This window comes from Carlito syrichta, unplaced genomic scaffold (genome assembly GCF_000164805.1).
Source record: "Carlito syrichta isolate Samal-C Ts95f unplaced genomic scaffold, Tarsius_syrichta-2.0.1 Scaffold305469, whole genome shotgun sequence".
Classification (NCBI taxonomy): Eukaryota; Metazoa; Chordata; class Mammalia; order Primates; family Tarsiidae; genus Carlito; species Carlito syrichta.
This window is the reverse complement of record NW_007249565.1, coordinates 397,291-416,268: the sequence shown is the minus strand read 5'-3', so window position 1 is coordinate 416,268 and position 18,978 is coordinate 397,291.

Sequence of the window (18,978 nt, the reverse complement as noted above, 5' to 3'; positions counted from 1 at the left end):
GAGTCTCACTTTGTCGCCCAGACTGGAGTGCAGTGGCCGCTCCCGGCCACCACAGCCTCGAACCCCTGGGCTCCGGCGATCCTTCCGCCTCAACCTTCCAAGTAGCCGGAATTACAGGCACGTGCTACCACGCCCGGCTGATTTTTTGATTTATTGTAGAGATGAGGTCTCGCTGCCCAGGTGGGTCTCGAACCCACGGGCTCAGGCAATCCACTCACCTCAGCCTCCCAAAGGCGCGGGATGACAGGCTAGGCCGCCGAGCTCGGCTCGTGCATTGAGAACAGGGACCTTGCATACCTTATACACCATTGTGTCCCATCAGAACAATTGACATGCAGGAGATGTTCAATATGTATTTGTTGAATAAGTGAATGAATGGATGGACATGTACTTGAGCACGGGTAATGTGTCAGGCTCTGTGTTATATAATGAAAACCCCAAACAAATAAAAGCATTAAACCATGGCCTTTGCCAGAGTCCCTTTATCATTCCTTGTAAGTCTAGCTTTTCTTTCTTCTGTTCTCACATTTTTTTAAAAAAGAGATTCTTGTTTGGTACAGTGAGTTAGAACCTTGCAATAATACCCTAAAACAGAGGTCATGGGTTTCACTTGGAAAGGAACCCATTATCTATATCCTTAAAAGACCCCCTAAACTTGTGTATTCATTTTGTAGTCACCTGAATTTCATAATCTGATGATGTGAACAGGTTAGTCAAGTGTATTCATTAGCACTCATTACAGGTTATTGTGATTAATGATTCATATGCCTCCCTATTAGACCCTGAGATATTCAGTGGCAAGCATTGCATCTTATTTATTTCTGCTTCTAGTCTTCATCTAGTATCACCAATAGGCATGCTAATATTTTCTAAAGCAGCAATCATAACAATTAAGACACATACTTAATTGTTTTTCTGAGCATGTAGGAAGCTTTGAAGATGATACTAGTTGTCTTCTGTTTTTTCAGATATAAAGAAATAACGACAAGACTTATGTTCAAAGTAAATGGCAAACACAAAGCTGTGACTTGGGCCCATGACTCTGTGACTTGAGTATTTCTTGGTTCAAAGTCATACCTTTACCTCAGAAGAGAAGCACCATTTTTGGGAGTCATACTGGTTGATGAAACCTCTGCATCTGCCTGACAAGGCAGCAAACAGCAGAAGTGACTGCTGAGCTAGCATGGGGCTTATGTTTCATTTAAAGATGACTCAGGCATATGCCAATGGGACAGCAAAAAAAAAAATTGCATATACTTTTGTCATTGGAAAAAAGGAGAGGAAAGCTGCCACTAAATCCGTCTATTAGGTGACGTCGGAAATAAGACATTCCCTTTTAAAGACTGGCCTACTTGCTGTGACATCAAATGAATGGATGTGAGAGCAACTCGGAGGCAGCTGGCATGATCATTGTTTTCTGTACCTGGATCCATAAGGTTAATAATTTTTTAAAAATTAGCATAGAGCATGTGATGGTTAATTTGGGATCAAATTGACTGGGCTACTGGGTATTCACATATCTGGCTAAACATTAACTCTGAATTGGCTGTGAGCATATTTTTAAAGATTACCATATGAACGGTAGGTTGTTTTAAGTAAAGCAGATTTGTCTTACCCATGTGGGTGGGGATCATCCAATGTACTGTAGCCCCTAATAGAACAAAAAGGCAGTGAAGAGAAAGGTTTTCTCCCTGCCTGACTGAATTAACTGGGACATAGGTCTTTTTTGGCTTATAGATTTTAATACCTGTTCCTTCTTGGTCTTATTAGATTACTATAGTGTTTCATCTGTCAGATTTCATCTATATTGAAATAGCCCATATTCTTGACCTTTTATCTTCAAGGCTGCTAATGTACTCCTGGGCTCTTCATGAAGTCTTTTTGATGGTTTAACTATAGTTTGCACACAAAGGTCAGATAGTAGGTCTGGAAGAGACCTTCCATCTAGGCAATTCTATCTTCTAAAAAATGGTTGTGTTGACCCAAACAATGTGCAGTGAAGTTACAATTTACATGACAAACACTCATGTAAATTGTGACTCGAGTGCAATACTTATTTTTTTAAAAAAGATTAAAAGGCAACTTCTTTTTTCTAAAACACCTTCTATCTTGTGCAGACCCCATTCCTGCTGATGTCAGAAGAAGATGGTGGTGTTACAATTCCCTTCCAGTTTAAAGCAGTCCATTACCTATTCTGTTGCCTTACACTTCCTTGGACAGATAACTTGTGAGTTCAAAGTTATAATTTCCCATAAGGATATTTTTCTTTTCTGTTAAGAAATCTCTCTTATCTGGTTCCCATCCTAAATGGTACCTGGACAAAATAAAGCTTCTATGCTTTTGTGCTGCCCTCTGTTTGGCATGCCTTTTCTCCTTCATATTTGGTCAAGGCTCTTCTGAGGAATGATCTATTATTAAGATCAAGCTGTTTTGGCACAAGTTATGTTCAGTAACCTCTTCTGGAAAGCTACCCTAGCTCCCACAGGAGTCCATCTTGGCTCTAGTTGCATGTCCCATCCACTCCTTAAATTGGAAACACTACTTTGCAACCTCAGTGCTCGGCCCTGCACCATTTACAGCCTTGTCCATCAGCACCTCCCATAGTCTTTTGGATCCTTTATAAGGTGTTCAGAAATGTTCTGCTCACTAGAGGCAGTAAAGTAGAAATGTACTCTTCACGCCTGTGCTCTGTCTAAAGTGTTCGTGTCACTATGGCAATTGGTTTTAATCACCCGTTTTGGACAGTTTCACCTCAAATGGGAAGGAGAAAAAAGTGCCCCGTCTGCTTTGAACTCCTCATGTGACCCATCTATATTTTCAATAACCAGGGCTCCCCCTCTTCACACACATCTACCCATAGTTGAGATTTTAGGTGTGAGAGGCTCTAAATCCCTGCAAAATCAAAAGAGAATCCCTTCTTTACCTCTGATCCTTCACAATTTTTCTAACCACTGTTTCACCCTTGAAATAGAAAAGTTTTCTACCCCTTTTTGATATGAGGGAAAACATCTTTGGCTGAGTTCTCTCTATCTATAGCTTATAGTAATACTTCATGTTCAAACCTTCAAGATTTGTTTTTACTACACAAAAGGAGATGTGTGAATTTGAAGTGCCCTATCTCTCTCCCTCTCTTTCTCTCTCCCCAATCATGCATATATGCACACATGCAGGCGCACACACAGAGACAAACACACACACAATTCTGCTTGCAAGACTTTTGTCTTACTTTGGGCTTTACATCTTATTCTGAAAGCCAAAGGTTGACTATCGACTCCTTTTCCTTTTCTTCTTCTATAATCTGATTTTTCTCTTGAGACAAGTGGATGCTTCTACCTGTGCAAAAAGGAAGAAAATATCAGAGAAAACTTCCAATAATATTTTAAAATATCATGTTGTAATGGTAAACATTGTTTTTAAAACCCCCCAGAGGAAGGATAAACTACTTATGTTTTGTAATCAACCCATTTCATTTGATCATATCAATGATACCACATACTCTACAAAGTAATGAATATTCTTTATGAATCTGAGCTCAGTGCAGTTCAATTCAGTTCAATGCAGTTGCAACCGACAAATTTGATGGAGTATTATGTGGCAGGTGCTGTACTAAGCTGTGGGAATACACTATAAAGGAGGCACCATTATCTTTTTTTGAGGAGTGCACATCCTTGAGCAAACCAGACTTGTACATTAGTAAATTACTTAAAAGAAAAAAAAATCAGTGTGATCATTTCAAAGAATATAAGAATAACCACAGGAGAAATCTTTGACCTCCATATGAAAATATACTGTGTCACAGAGAAGGGCCAATCTAAAAGACTTGAGGAAGACACAGTAGATGAAGTGATGTCTGAGTTGAATGACTCATTAACGCACAAGAAGAGGGACTCATTCCAGGCAGAGGTGGCAATACATGAAGAAGGACCAATGCATGCCTTGAATAAAGAAGGTTTTGACCTGATGCACCAAAAGTACTCACAGAAGACAAACATGCGTACTGGCAATTTAAAGTGCACAAAACCCAGTTCCTTCTTTTATAATACCTTAGGAGACAGACGCAGTTAATGATTAAAATTGAGACAACCACAGAGAAAGGGTCTCTAGGGACACAAAGGATAAGATGGGTGCCCTGCACTTTCTGGATAGACTACAAGAATGCCTCTCCTAGACCACCGGGTTACACTACTTGGGAGACCGATGAAAGGAAGTGATCTTTTTCAGAGGAAGCAGTGCTTAATATAGAATTCAACCTGGCAACCCCCTCGAATTCCCTCCCCCTGTGGGAGCATTTCTGTCTTCTCCATAAATCCTGCTTTCAAACAAACAAACAAAAAGAAGAATTCAGCCAGAGACACGTAGAAAGCACTTTGGAGTTGACACAGCTCCATCTGACCAGCTTTTCCGACATCCTGATTTTTGTAAGTCACTATTTCCCATCACCATTTAGTAATGGACTGGATGGAATTTTTCTTTAAGAGCAGGAGCAAAGACAACTCAGGAAGATGAATGTGTGCTGCTGAGCTAAAGAATTAATCAGCCTTAGGGAAAAGAATCATTTACGAAGATCTCATTCATTAGAAAGCCACTAATTTGGCATCTGTGATCATTTAGAGTTTTGTATCTTCACTTGTAAAGGCAGCACGTCTCAATGTTTATATTATAGGCATGAGTATGGGGAGATATTTAGCCCCCTAGAGAAAATTCAGTGCATATTTTTAATAATTATTTAGTAGTAGAACCAGAACTAGATTCTAGACCAACTATTTCTCAGTCTAGAAATTTTCCTCCTAGCTGATATTTCAGTGTTATGAAAACAAAAACTTTAGCATTTCTATATAAATGCTGCATTTTGAGCAACTTGTGTGTAGAGGAAATAACATAATTATTATAATTTTGATATAATTTTATATTACAAATACTTATCTAAGAACTTCACATAAAGTCTTTTCGTCTTTAGAATGACTTCATAGGAAATAAGTACTATTATTCCCAATTGCAGATAAAAAAATCTGAGGCCTGGAGAAGTTTAGATTCTTGACTAAGGTCACATTACTACTAAGAAGTAGTCAAGACTGGGTTATAAATTCTGGCCATTCACCTTTGCAGTGCTGTATTCTACTTCCGTTTTCACGTTCTTCTGGCAATCGAGCTCAGAATTCCAAATTCTGGGGAATAATCTATGACTAATGATCGATTAGGAAGCACCTTGGCTTACTTAGGGCTGGGGAAGAACTGTGGTCTCAAGGCCTCTAGTCTTTGGATGACAGAAGACAGACTGGAATGCTGGAGTTTCTGAAAGAATTATCTGGGGGAAAAAAGCAATCATGGGCAGAAAGTGCATTCCATACCAGAGTAGCTCTGAAGAGGTCTAAGATTGTAAATTGGGCCCTGGTGGATACAGAAGTAAAGACAAATGATGGGTTTGGTACCTTAGGATTTTAGGAAGGGGGTATTGAAGTGGGTTCCCTTGAAACCTAATGCAGGTTACCATCCATGGATATGGTAGGCTTTCTGAGATTTGAAGGAAGCAAGACAGTTTGTAAGTCCATAAACATGGAAGTAGACTGAATTCATGCAACAGGAGGGTGCTCTTGCTATAAGAGGGTGAAAGGTTTTGAGTCCAAGAGAGGATATTCCAGGAGGAATGAGGTTTTACCAAAGCCAAAATCAATTTTGCACCAATTTCAAAAGTGAGGACCTTGGTGTTAAAGCCGAGGCCTGACTCTGAAAGGTAAGTGGAAATGCAGAGAACTGGGGCAGGTGAATTCTTAGCATATCCTCCTAAATATGGTTGTTGCTTATTTGTTCAAGGCTTATTTTTGGAGGACTCAGTCCCAATGTTATATACTGACACTGCAGCTCAAATGCCACGTGCTTCACCAACCCCAAAGTCATCATAGACAGTGTAGATGCCATCTTTGGGGAACTGAACATTCTGTGCAGTGAGCTCATACTTCTCACAAAATCTTTTCTCCAAGCTTCTATAGCATTCTCAGAGGAGGGTTACAATGAACACAATTTTCTCTGTGCAGTGACATTTCCAATGAGATCGAAAGCCCCCTTCAGATCAGAGTTCCTGGCAAGTGCTCAGCTTCTGTCTGCCAAATCCAGCTTTCCTAAGAGCAGGTTCTAGCTTTGGACATACCCAGAAAAATTCATATGACTTGGGCAATTTGTTTCCCCACCACAGGTCTAGCTACCTTATCCATCAAATGAGATTACTGGAAGAAGCAAGACACAAAAGAACATATATCATATGGCATCATTGATGTGACATATCCAAAAAGGCAAATCCATACAGACAGAAAGTAGATTAGTGACTTCCAGGGATTTGAGGGAGGGGGAGATGAGAAGTGACTGTTAATGTATTAAAGTCATATTTTTTAGAGTAATGTATTACCAGTGTTGGTAATACTGGTGGTGATTTCACAGCTTTGTGACTATACTAAATGAAATTCGAACATTAAAACAGTGAATTTTTTGGTATGTAAATAGTGTTTCAGTTAAAAAACATATGAAGGCCTTCTTAACAGTTGCAGAAAAGTTCTACAAAGTTTCACAAGTAAGATTTTTTGTTGTTGTTAACTGAATTCAGACTGGACTGTAGTAGGAAGTCAATAACTTTTGCTGGGTTGTTCTTCTCTTTACTCTCAGGCTATAGAGCACAATCATTGATGCTTTATCCAATTGTTGGTTTTCCTAGCAGTGGAAACTTGATAATTATTAGTAAATTTGCAAGACGGGCATTTTGGAAATAGGGGAAGATATTCTCCTGGATTTTGGCCTTCAGAAATAAAAGATAAATATATTTATCTCAGTGGGCTTCAGTCCTATTTCAGGGAGCAGTTTGAGCTTGAATTCAAGTGATTTGGCTGTGATACAAATAGCACAGATTATATGCAAATTTCCCAAACATATGAACACAATCACATTCACAGTTGGAAGAAAGCGAAACAAAATCTATATATAACCACACAATCACTTATTATGCTAAAAATACCCTCTTTCAAGATGCATCTTTTCTTCCAAGTGGTTGGAAAATAAATTTGTACTATGCCCTCTGTGGCACTAATGATCAATTGCAAAATTACGGCATAAAATTTTAATCAGCCATTTTTTTACCCTCTGAGCAACTGATTCCTGCAAACAGAGAAACAGTGCTTTTCTCCTGATTCCAGGCCTTTGCACAAGAGATTATTTTAAACACCTGTTTTGACCTTAAAAAATGGTAAAACCCCAGCTATGGATGGTGATGCATAACTTCTAGCTCTGTATTCCTTACTGCACTTGTGTCTTGGGGATACTGCCACTTAGATGGAGGATGGAAGCTTTTGTTTGTTGTTGCTGATCAGCATCTGTGACTGGAATTGCTGCAGTTCTGGGAGGAGACATCACTTTCCCTTTAGAGAGGTCTCAAAGATCTCCTCCACTAATAAGGCTCGGCATAGAGAGAAGGAGAAGCCAAAATGCATACCCGGTTTTTATCTTCTTAATACTTCCCACACCCATTTGGCTTTATCTTCCTTCTCTGGTGATGAAAGCAATCAAAGCAACTTTATGGCCTCTAAAAATGTTTTCCATGCTGTTTTCCAAAAAACGCTGGTAGAGATGAGATTTGGGGAATGTATACGGTACAGTTGTCCCTCTGCATCTGTGGGGCATCAGTTCCAAGACCTCCTTTGGATACCAAAATCCACAGAGGTCAGGTACCTGATATAAAATGGTGTCGCATTTGCATATAATATACACACATCCTTCTGTATACTTTTAAATTTTACTTGCAGTACCTAATACAATGTCAATGCTGTTTAAATCGTTGTTCTATTGTATTGTTTGGGGACATTAATACATGTTCCATGTGGGTGCAGTTATTTTTTGTCTGGATATTTCAATCCTTTTTGTTTGTTTGTTTTGGTTGGTTGAATACATGGAGGCAGAACCTTCAGTGCGAAAGACCATCTATCTGTACATGCTTGGAAAAGAATATTTTCCTTAACTAAGTGAGAAAAAAGATTAAAAAGGTATTTATGTGATTTTCTGAGGGTCTGAAAGAACATGAGGGAGTGGGTAGTGGCAGGTGGCAGGGGTGGACATGGGAAGCTGGGGGTTATAGTGTATATGAATCTATTAGAGACCCTACTGAACTTGCCAAAACATGATTTTGCATGTTGAGAAAGTGACCCGCCGGCTAAAAATCTTAACTGTTATCTTCACATTTCAGATCTATGAAGACACTAAAACTTATGTATCTTTATTGTCTATTTATGTATAAGAAGCACTTTCAGACACTATTTTTCTCACTTTCAATGGAATATTTTCTTTCAAATTGGGAAGGTTTCACCTTTTTGTGACTTCTGGGCAATCTTAGCTATTCTTCTAACTTCAGAAACACATATAAAATTATGTTTTCTGCATAATCCGGGTGAGTTCTTCCCAGTTACAGCTAACATGTCACCTCCTTAGCACTGGTACTTAGCACTGCAAAAACTTATTTCTCCCCCACATCACCATCCACCGTGGGTGGGATGGCACACTTCTAAAGAGTAATTTAGAGGTTCTGGTTCTTGCTATAATTGGTCTCATCGTATTACCATCTATAAAATAGCTCTGCCACCTTGGGCATCTTTTGTACCAGCGCCATGGTTGGGGTGATCGGAGACTGAGGCCCTTGAGAACTTTCAGAACCACACCTGGAAGTGGCTTCCTTCTCTTAACCCCACATTCTACTGGCCATCACGACATACAACCTAAATGCAAAAGAAGCTAGAAATAAGGTTCTCTTGAGTCCCTAAAGGGGAAAGGGGATTGGAAAGCATCCAGTCAGTCTTTGATTAAACCTGCCTGGTCACCAAGGATCAATTTCATTCTTCCTTCTAAACATAGAATATGCTTGCCTTCTCCCTATGGAAAACAATTTAATGTCCTTCTCAAAACACCCAGATCTCTAGATGATGTGTAGGCCTCTCCTCTAGATCCAGATGTGTGTCCTCATGGTCTGATAATTCATGAAGATATGTATCTGACTCAATCTCCCTCCGTGTCTACCCTCAGCAGACATGCATTAGTAGAATAGGGATGGGATGACTGCAGTCTGCGCCCACATTTATGAAGATGCAAAATAAGAGACACATAAATCACTAGTTATAGGGGATACTAGGGGATCCTTCCCACACCTCCCTTCAGGACCAAGGCCCAATCCCTCCAGCTGCCAAGATTATTGGCTGCTGATGACTCTCATAGACGAGCCCTTCTCCAAGAACTATCATCTGAAGAAAGCTGCCTCAACCAAGGGTATGACCCCTCCTGTGGCAGCGTGCACCAGCGACTAGTATGAGATCCAAAGACATAGCACCATTGCCTCATTAAGGACAACACTGAAGGGCTCTCCCACCCCCGAACTCCCACTGGATTGACTGAGTCCTTTGTTGGAACTATTTTGCCGGTTCAAATTTTCGGCCTAATCCTACTTCCCTCACTCCTTAGTGATGGTGTTTCCAATGACACTTCTCAAATTGTCTGGGCACATATATCTCAGGGTCTCGGTATCTATTTCCTGGAAGACTTAGACTACAGCACAGGTCATAATTGTTCTGGAATTTCATGGGAACACACTTATGAATTCTATCTAATCTGGGTTGGTGGAAGCTTATTTTAGGCTCTGATTTTGCTCTCTCAGAGAGGAACTCCTTTGTCTTTTATATCCCATGGCCTATGGCTCCACCCTTGAGAATCTTCTCTTTGTTTGGGAGTTTCTCTGAAGATAGCTAAAGTGACGGTTGGAGTGCATACCATTATTATGGGTTTTGATCCTTTCTTCCTGGTTGTCATAGGTTAGGATGCCAAAGGTGGCTTCAAGACTCAAAAGGTCAAAAACTTTTGGAATGAGTTTGTGATTTCTTTGGAAATTCAATTCTTTCAAAACTTTTAGAGTTTCTAATGTCTATTACTTCCCAGTTCCATGTCTAGTAACCATATCCTAAATTCTTGCCTACACATGGTCTCAGACCTGTTTTTTTGTTTTGCTTTTTCATACCCTTACCTCTCTGTCTTAACAAAAGTTACCTAGAAGTTATCACAATTCAATTGGATTGATTGAATTAGAATTTATCATTCCTCTGAGTCACTTCATCTAACTGAGGGGTTTTTCCTAGACTTTGCATTTTAAAATCTTTAAATATCTCACATCTTACTTATGGGAGTCTAGAAATCTGTCCACTGTTTTAAACCTGAAAAGACCTTGAATTTCTAGACTTTCTCTATTCTCTTTAATGTCTACCTGCAAAGTATCTAATTCTTTCTTGAGTTCAAATTTTATAGCATCTTGCCAAAGGCAGTCATGAGTAGCCAACATACACTACTAAGGCTCTACTGTGCAAGCTTTTCTGTTAGAGCTGTTGGTTGACTAAACACACTATCTGTATCCCAAACAACTGCAAGAGGGAATGAAATTAAATGTCTTGCAACTGCATAGTCTGGAGATTTACGCTTCTAGCTTGTGTCAGCTTCTTTAAGGCTCATCTGCTTTATCAATGCCACTTATTTTATTTTTCGTTATGATTTATATATAATTTTGCTATGATCCTTTTGTTTTGATTTCTGTATGACCAACAATCTGGAAATCTCAGTGACTTAACACACAAAATAGTTGAATTCTCCCTCATGGCACAGTTTGTTGCAGATTGGATTGCTTTCCTGAGAAGTTTCCTTCAAAGAGATGGGCCCATGATTCTTCCATCATGTGACTACTATCTTCAGCTCCATTTGTTTTTGCTATGAGAACCTCATGAAAATTTTTAGGGCTCGGCTTGCAAGTGGTGCATATCACTTCTGCTCACATCCCATTATCCAGAAGTAGTCATGAAAGTAACCTTTGTGGTCCGAAAAGGACACAAAGGACTCTGGGAAATTTAATCTTCCTCTGTTCTTGTTTCCTATTCGGTTTCCATGAATTGAAACTATTTATTAAATAATACCTAAGACTTACATGGTATTTCAGTTTAGAAAGTGTTCTCATATAAATTGTATTTTTGACACTCAAAGCATCATATGAGATATATATTTTCATCTGCCTTTATAGATGCTAACACTATGACTTATAAGTCTAATCCTGCAACATTTTATAAAATTTCTCCTAAAAGCTTAGTGTTCTGCAGTCATTAGTGACAGAAAGTTGACCCCAAAATAGACACAGACTCTGTTCTCATGCTTGCGTTTTAATGCAATATATATGTATATTAACTGAAAATAACATTAATAAATGTGCATTTAAAATGAGATTGGTACTCTATAAGAAAGACATGTGATTATGCAAGAAAATGCATTTTAAAAATAGTCTGTGATTTTTTTATTGGAGTAATGACGATATTTAAAAATTAGATAATGATAATGGTTGCACAACTCTGTAAATATACTAAAAACAAACCATTAGTTGTACATTTTAAATGGATGAATTTTCTAGTATGTAAATTATGTCTCAATAAAGCTGTAAAAAAAGAGAGAAATGCATACAAGAAAAAAAGTACAAGACATTTACTCATGACAAATGAGTCATAGAAACCATAAATGCTGCAGAAAATCAGAAGAGTAAGAAATTACTAGACTTTTCTATTCGTTTTTAGCCAGTTTTCCTAGACTTTGAATTTTCATATCAGGAAATGGAAAAAAGATGTTATTTTTTTAAAAAAAATTCATGCCTAACCACTAACTCTTTATTTTTTAATTTTGTTATTTTCTTGGGGCAAGTTGTGTTAATGATGATAGGAGAGAAGCCACATTTTCTCTAGATGATTTTTTTCTGCAGAAGAAACAATAACTGGTATAGTGTAATGTCATTTTCACGTATCCAATGAATCTATTATGTTTGTGCCTAGCAATACATTGAAAGTATTCATAGAAACAAAACAAAAACAAAACATAACCAACCAAAAGGCTCAGGGAAAGATTCTTTGGAGGACTCTAAACCTGATATCTGAAAGTAGATTAAAGTTAGTAAAAGAAGAAAGAAAAAGAAGAACATTCTAAACCGAGGAGTAATTAAGGAACTAATAGAGACTTGTGTAGCTGGAGAACAGTGCATATTTGAAGTCAGGCTGGAGAGACCAGAAATGCCTGTAGTATGTCAACCTGATAGACAAAGTCATGACTGTGTTTTTTTTTTTCCCAAGACAATGAGAAACTATCAAAGAATTTTAAAGTGGAGAGGCAAGGTTAATTGGGGAAGCATGTTTTAAATTTTTCTGTAGATTCTATCTCTATAATTTAAATTATTTGCTTACATTCAGCTTTACCTCGTTGAGTTAGAGCCTTGAACTCAAGCCACCTGAATATGGAAGACACTGGGCAGTACAAAGTGTAGTGGGAATAAACTAAGTCAGCTAAGCTGGCATGACAGAAGGTTTTGGTCAGACCTATCCCACCAGGAAGCTGAATACTCCAGATGGTGCAAGAAATATACTCAAACATCTATTACCCATGAACAGGAAAAATTCCCTTATTGCGCCCACAGTGTGGGTCCTTGAGAGTTGAGGCTACTTGCACCAAAAGGAAGAAAGTGGAAGGTTCTGAGATGTACCAACTCAGTATGGACCATCAATTATGGATTAGGGTCACATTGTTGGGAAGCTAGGGTGGCATTGATAGCAGTATATCCATCCACTGGTGTCTTGGATTTCCTGTGTATCTTTTTCGCTGCTTGTTTGCTGGTTTGGTATGAAACCAAAGTGAAGGTAAGCTTTCCAAATATGCATCTCTATTCCAGCTATGACTGATGTGTAACCTGCTCAAGGTGGCATGCCCACAGTGATCATTTTCAGCTGGCACTGATTCTGCTTAATCAGTGCCCATGCTAAGCCAGTTGACTTTCACCGCTGATCCCAGCAAGTCTTCAACTTGGGGATAACCTTTGTGAATCAGCCTAGCTGTGAGGTTGGAGCAGAGTCTTGTCATTAGATAAAGATCTTGACATCTTCCCCTCCAAAACCCCACATCTGGGCTGGCAAGGGAGTCTGACGTGGTTGGTAGAATGGGTGGAGAAAGTCAAGATAGGTGCAGGGGAAACAATATATTAATCATAAGCTCTGCATGGGTCTTGTGCTCAGACATGCAGCGGGGGAGAATTACCACTTCTGTTCCAACCATCCTGGGAAATTCTCCAGAGCCTCCCAGTTACTTTGCATTTGCTCCATGGCTGGAGTCAGTGAGCTTGGGGACTATTTTTCTTTCATATGAAGCTGAGTACAGGTGATAGGTAAATATACCTTCTACTTACAAAGATCCCATAGCAGATACTGCAGTAGGAACATTGTGCATGTGACTATATCTAGTCTTTATAATGAACCTTTGAAAACATATGATTACCCCTGTTTTATAATGAGAAACTTAAATGTGAGGGCAATTAACTAACAATAAAAAGTATGCAGGTTGAAAACGGCAGAAGGATTATTCAGACCCACATCTTTCTAATACCCCAGCACAAACTCTCTCGTAAATTATTCAACCCTGATGCTCCTTAAACATATTTTAATGCATGAAACACCCTGAAAGGCACATTTTTATGTGTCTTACCAAAATGATAGGTCTAATTAAAGTCAGAATTGTGTTTTAGTAAATGTCTGTTGAGTTGCCTCTTCTCACAAAGGTCTTTTCCAGTGCTTTGGGAGCAGGGTAAGGAGATCGAGAGTGAGGCGATAGCCATCTCATTCAAACTGTTGAAGTTTAAGCCTAAAGGAATAGAACTAATTCGGAAGCATACCTATCAGTACTCACCAATGTCAGTGAAAGCCAGGCCCTCACTCAGTAAGTTCTCTAGGAAAATGCCCACTTATCCCAGTGTTGCTGGGTGACTTCTGAGGTTTAGCATGGACTCATGCTTTGATAAGTCAGAGGGTCCGTTGCAAACCCCAGCTCCATCACTTTCCAACTGGTTATCCTTGCACAGACATTTTGTTTTCTGAATCTGCATCTAGTAAAAGATGTAAATGTCAAACTCACAGATGTCCTTTATAATAATGTCTCTGACAACTTTCCTTCTTTTCTTTCTCTCTTGCTCACTTTTCCTCCTTCTTCCTCCTTCCCTTCTTCCCATCCTTCCTTTCTTTTACTTGAGTATTAAAAGCCCCTTTCCTGCTTTATTTCTAGTCAAATCTCCCCTGGTGTGTTCTGCCATGATATTGATTGCTTCTCAGTGTGATGGTGGTTCACACTTCTGCGTCTCCTTGGCTTCCTCTGGCTGAAGTGGTTTTCATTTTATGTTGCTTTGATGAGATCTTACTTGTCCTTCAAGATCTAAAAAAAATGATCACTTTTTTGACATCTTTCTTATACCTCCCCATTTTCACTCCCCTCCCCAGATTTAATTGATTGCTTCTCTCTTCTCTTTACCCAAACCATATCTTGTACATATCTCTGTTGTTCAGGATTCCAGCTTTAAGCTATTCTCTCCCTACATTTGATATTTCACTTATAATCACAACTGATTCACTGATGTAGCAGAACTAGGCCACAATACTTTTTAAGAAAGAAAACCAGTACAGTGGCATGCATCTCTAAACGAAGCTATTCAGAAGACTGAGGCAGAAGGATTGCTTGAGCCCAAGAGCTTGAGATCACCCTGAATAACATAGTGAGATCCCACGTCAAAGAAAAAATAGCATAAACAGAAGAAGGGTTAAGTCACCTAGTGGAAGATCGTTCATCTTAATAAGGAAAGAATCTTGTGTTAACCTTTGGCAACCAGGAACACAGTATTCTCTCTACCACTAGGATGTAACCCCCAACTTCCTGTCTATACCCTCTTCTTACCCCTACTTGAGTCTGTATTCCAAAGGGAAAGACAGTGGGAGGTAAAAGCAAAATAAACTTTTTTTCAATATGCACAGAATTATTTGAACATAATGAAGTTGTAGGCATACTTCTTAACCAAAAACCACGATGCACTTGAAAGTCACCAAAGCTTGGTACCCAACAAAATCAAGGGAAGGACCTGACATGGGTGGCAGCAGCTAGTAAAGATGGGATCTAGCATTTGTTGCAAATGCTGCACCCATTCTGTTCCACTGCACTGCTCCCAGAGACATGTGTCTTAACAAATACTGCTTTGCAAACTGTATTTCCATCTCTTCTTTACCCTCAACTTTATGTCAGATATCAGGTAATATGTTGATTCTCATATTTGCCATTAGTGAAGTGGGGAGAATGTTCTCCACCTACCTCTTGGTGGCTTGGGGGTGGATTATGGCATGATATTTGCAAGAGAAATTTCCTTGAGGGAGGATTATGGCATAATATTTACAAGAGAAGTTTCCTTCCATGAAAGAAGGGCTTAAAGTGCAGAGCAATGATGCAACTGAATTCTTTGGCAAGCATTTACTGAGCTCTGTGTGTCAGGTAATGGGATAGGTACTGGAGCAAAAAGACAAAGAGATCACAAAGTAAGGAAACTATAAAGCCAGTTAAACTTTATTCAGGTCTAGTCTGACTTATAGGTGCTAAACAAGAGTCTCCATGTTGCAAGCCGTCATGTGAGCCTGGTAGATTGTACGCTACGGAATAAAAAGCCAGGTCCAACTAGAAAACACATACTTAACTGAAAGATCATCTAAGTCTCTGCCAAAAGTTTTAGGCTTTTTCTGGAGCCCTCTCAACTGTCCTTTACGGGTATAAACCTGGATTCTCAGCCTCCTGCCCAGGCAAGTGACCTAGGGTGCTGGTGGCTGCAGAAGTGAGATAAACTCTCCAAAGTTTTGGCATTTCCAGAGTCCTAGTCTCCCTCTCATCCCTGCCAATTTCTATTATTTTAGCGACATGGAAAAGAAAGGGCAAGCCGTTTAAATCAGTGGGAACAGAAAATACAGTGACAAAAAACCAACCAAAGCCATACTGGCTTTAGGAAACTTGGAGAATCTATGTCAACTCAAATGCTTATAAGGGATCAACAGGTTACACAACTGAAGCAGGCAGAAAAGATGATCAATGCTGGTGGATTGTGTACTATATGGGGATGGTGGGAAAATGCAACACACAGCCATGTAGAGGGTCCAACTGCTGTGACGCACAGGCCAGTCGCTGTCACGTGGAAAAATAAGCTTATCTGTATTTTTAAATTTAAAAAGCGGTAAAATCACAGTTTTATGCAGAAACTCCTGTTTTGTCATCGTTGGCTCAATTTTCTTTTTAAAATACAAAACAAGTCAAATTGTGTGCTGTCTTTTCCCTGCCTCCTAAATTCTGATTTTTTTTCCTTTTTATAAAATGGGATTAATAATTCCCATTTGGCAGTGTTGTACAGATTACAGCATTTGGTGTCTGGGATTTGCTTGATGCATGCAAGTCTTATTAATGACATATATATCCATTAGTGACTAAATAATCAGAATATGATCAATGGGCTACTCAGGGAATACTTCATCTTGGAGGTGCTCAATCAGAAACTTGACGTCTTCTTGTGCAGAATATTACTGAGGAGATTCTCTTTTATTTTTTGGATTTAGTGTTGGACTTAGTTAAAGATAGATTAGCATTTCTTTTCAAGATGATTTTGACTGGTTGTGCCTGTCTAGAGTAATGGGATGCTCTGCATCTGTAACTAGGCTCAGTGAAAAGATGTCTCACAGTTGATTAATGATGTCTGCCAGGATCGTAGAAAGTGAGAGGGGCCACAAAACATTGGCACGTTTGCCATCCCTGAACTGAATAGCTTCTAAGTCCACACCCAGCCGTGAGAGTTTATAAATGAGATTTAATCAGATTTGACCTCTCTTTCATGCTTCACAAATTATTCTGAGGTCTACATTATGAAGACTGTTGTATGTTAGCTTTGTCTGTACTTAGTCTTATGCCCCATCCTTCCCAGAGCAGATTTATTAACTATGTTGTCTAATGTCATTATTTTTTACTATGCATGATGATATCCTAGATGCTTCATTTTGGATTCAATTTGAGAGGCATTTCCTATGTTTGTCCTATACACAAGATGCTAAGGACATGCTAATGAATAACCAGCTGCCTTTATTAAACATGTTTCCTGGCCTTCACCTTAAATGTAGACATAGGAACAGGTGAAATGTATGACCACAGATGCTTCCACTACTACTTCTTGAATGTGGCTACCAAAATTGAAAATATAGACTGTCTACATCAAGAAATCTGGAGCCAAAATCCACAATAGGCAGCCACGAGAGTAAACATTTGTAAAAGACTCTTGTTTTGATATTTTAAGAAAAATTAAAAAATTCGACACGATAATAGACCTATTTATTTTAGCTTGTTGGACTTTTTTTAATCTTAAAATTTTCCAATGTCATGGGTAAGCAAAAAAAGTGTGCCGTGCTCCCCACGTGAGTTTCTGGAAGCTTTACATGCCCATACATAGACCCAGCCCAAGAAGCAAGAATGACTCCAGTAGAGAAGCCTGATAGAGTGGGCAGGAAAGAGGCTGTTGGCCTTGTTTCTTGAAGGGAAATAAGGGAAAGCTTCATAGCTGAAATGAGATCTGAGTTGACGACAGGAAGCATAATCCATTCAGAGGAAAGAGTTTATGTCAAGACTTGGTGGTATCAAATAGCACAGTGTCGCCAGGAAGCTGCAAATAATTTTGTACTGTTGGATACGGAGTTTCTAGATCAAATAAGCTAGAGAGAGAGGGAGGAGCTAGTTTGTACAATAAGCAGCTCTGTTAGAAACATCACGTTCTTTTCAAATGTATTTTTTCATTAAATTTTTTTAATTGCTCTTTTCCTTCTTGCTTGACTTCCCACTCACAGACCAAAAGGAAGATCAGGTGGAAGTGTTTTTTTTTTTCTTTTCTTTATTCATAAGCTGTACTTCTAAACCAAATCATCCATGACAAACCTCTGCTTGGCCTTGGCCACCTATCAAAAACCTCCTCTCACGGGTGATCAATGGTTCTTCTGGCACTGGAATGCAGCCAGAAAGGGGCGACCACTAATGAAAGAGCGAAGCAGCAATGCGGTGAGATCGAAACGTCCTGACCACGGTGCAGGCTGAGTGTTCCTTCTTAATAGAAACACTCTGCCATTGTAAAGACTGGTCGCCAATTGGCCCACGTAGGAGTGGCAATGTCCTCTGAAAGTCATTAATGAGCCACCTTCTGTGTTTAAACTTGTGATCCTTTTGAGGAAATATTTAGAATAGAAAACTAGACTGCCCTGCCAAAGAAGAGCTTTACTTTGAGAGTCTGAGGAGCAGAAAAACCTTTGAAGATGTCCTTCTAGTCTTCATTGGCAATCTGCTATCATTGTTCCCTTCTTATTTACTGGTCCTGATTCTCACCAGAAAAAACTTTAAGGGTTCCCCCATGCATGGAATTAGGAGAAACAAAAGGACTTGGAACAACATTAGTAAAGTGCATCATTTTTGAAGTCTTCTCTAAATATCCCACAGAGGAATTAATTGGCTATATTTTCTTATTTTGGGGGGGATTATGTTTGTATCTTATGCAATCTTGAGACTATTGTGGTAAAGATGATGCTGGGGATAATGGGAATTGCTAATAAGAGTATTTTTGTATTATTGAAATGTCAAAATACATTATGCTAGTGACAGCTAGTATGGACTACAGCTTTACGTGTCTGCTGTTTTAAGTACATTACATATTTCATCTTTTTTGGTTTATATCTGTTCTCAACAACCTCTTGAGGAAGACATAATAACTTCCATTTCAGAGATGGGGAAACTGAGACCCAGAAGAATTGATTACCTTTCCCAAATTTACGTCAGTGTAAGTATAAATGTCAGAAGTGGTTTAGGAGTAAGAGTTCTGGGTTTCCCAGGATTTCCTCTCAATCAACATCTTCAATGGCATCTCATGCGCCTGGTTATTTTGTCACTGTAGCTTATTAGGCCTAGTGCTCATCCACCTTTTAAAATATCTTTTCTTTAAGATCTGAACTTGAATGTCAACCCTTGTAGGAAGTCCTACATATCCAGTCAGGAGTCGGACTGGGTGACTAACGTCTATAT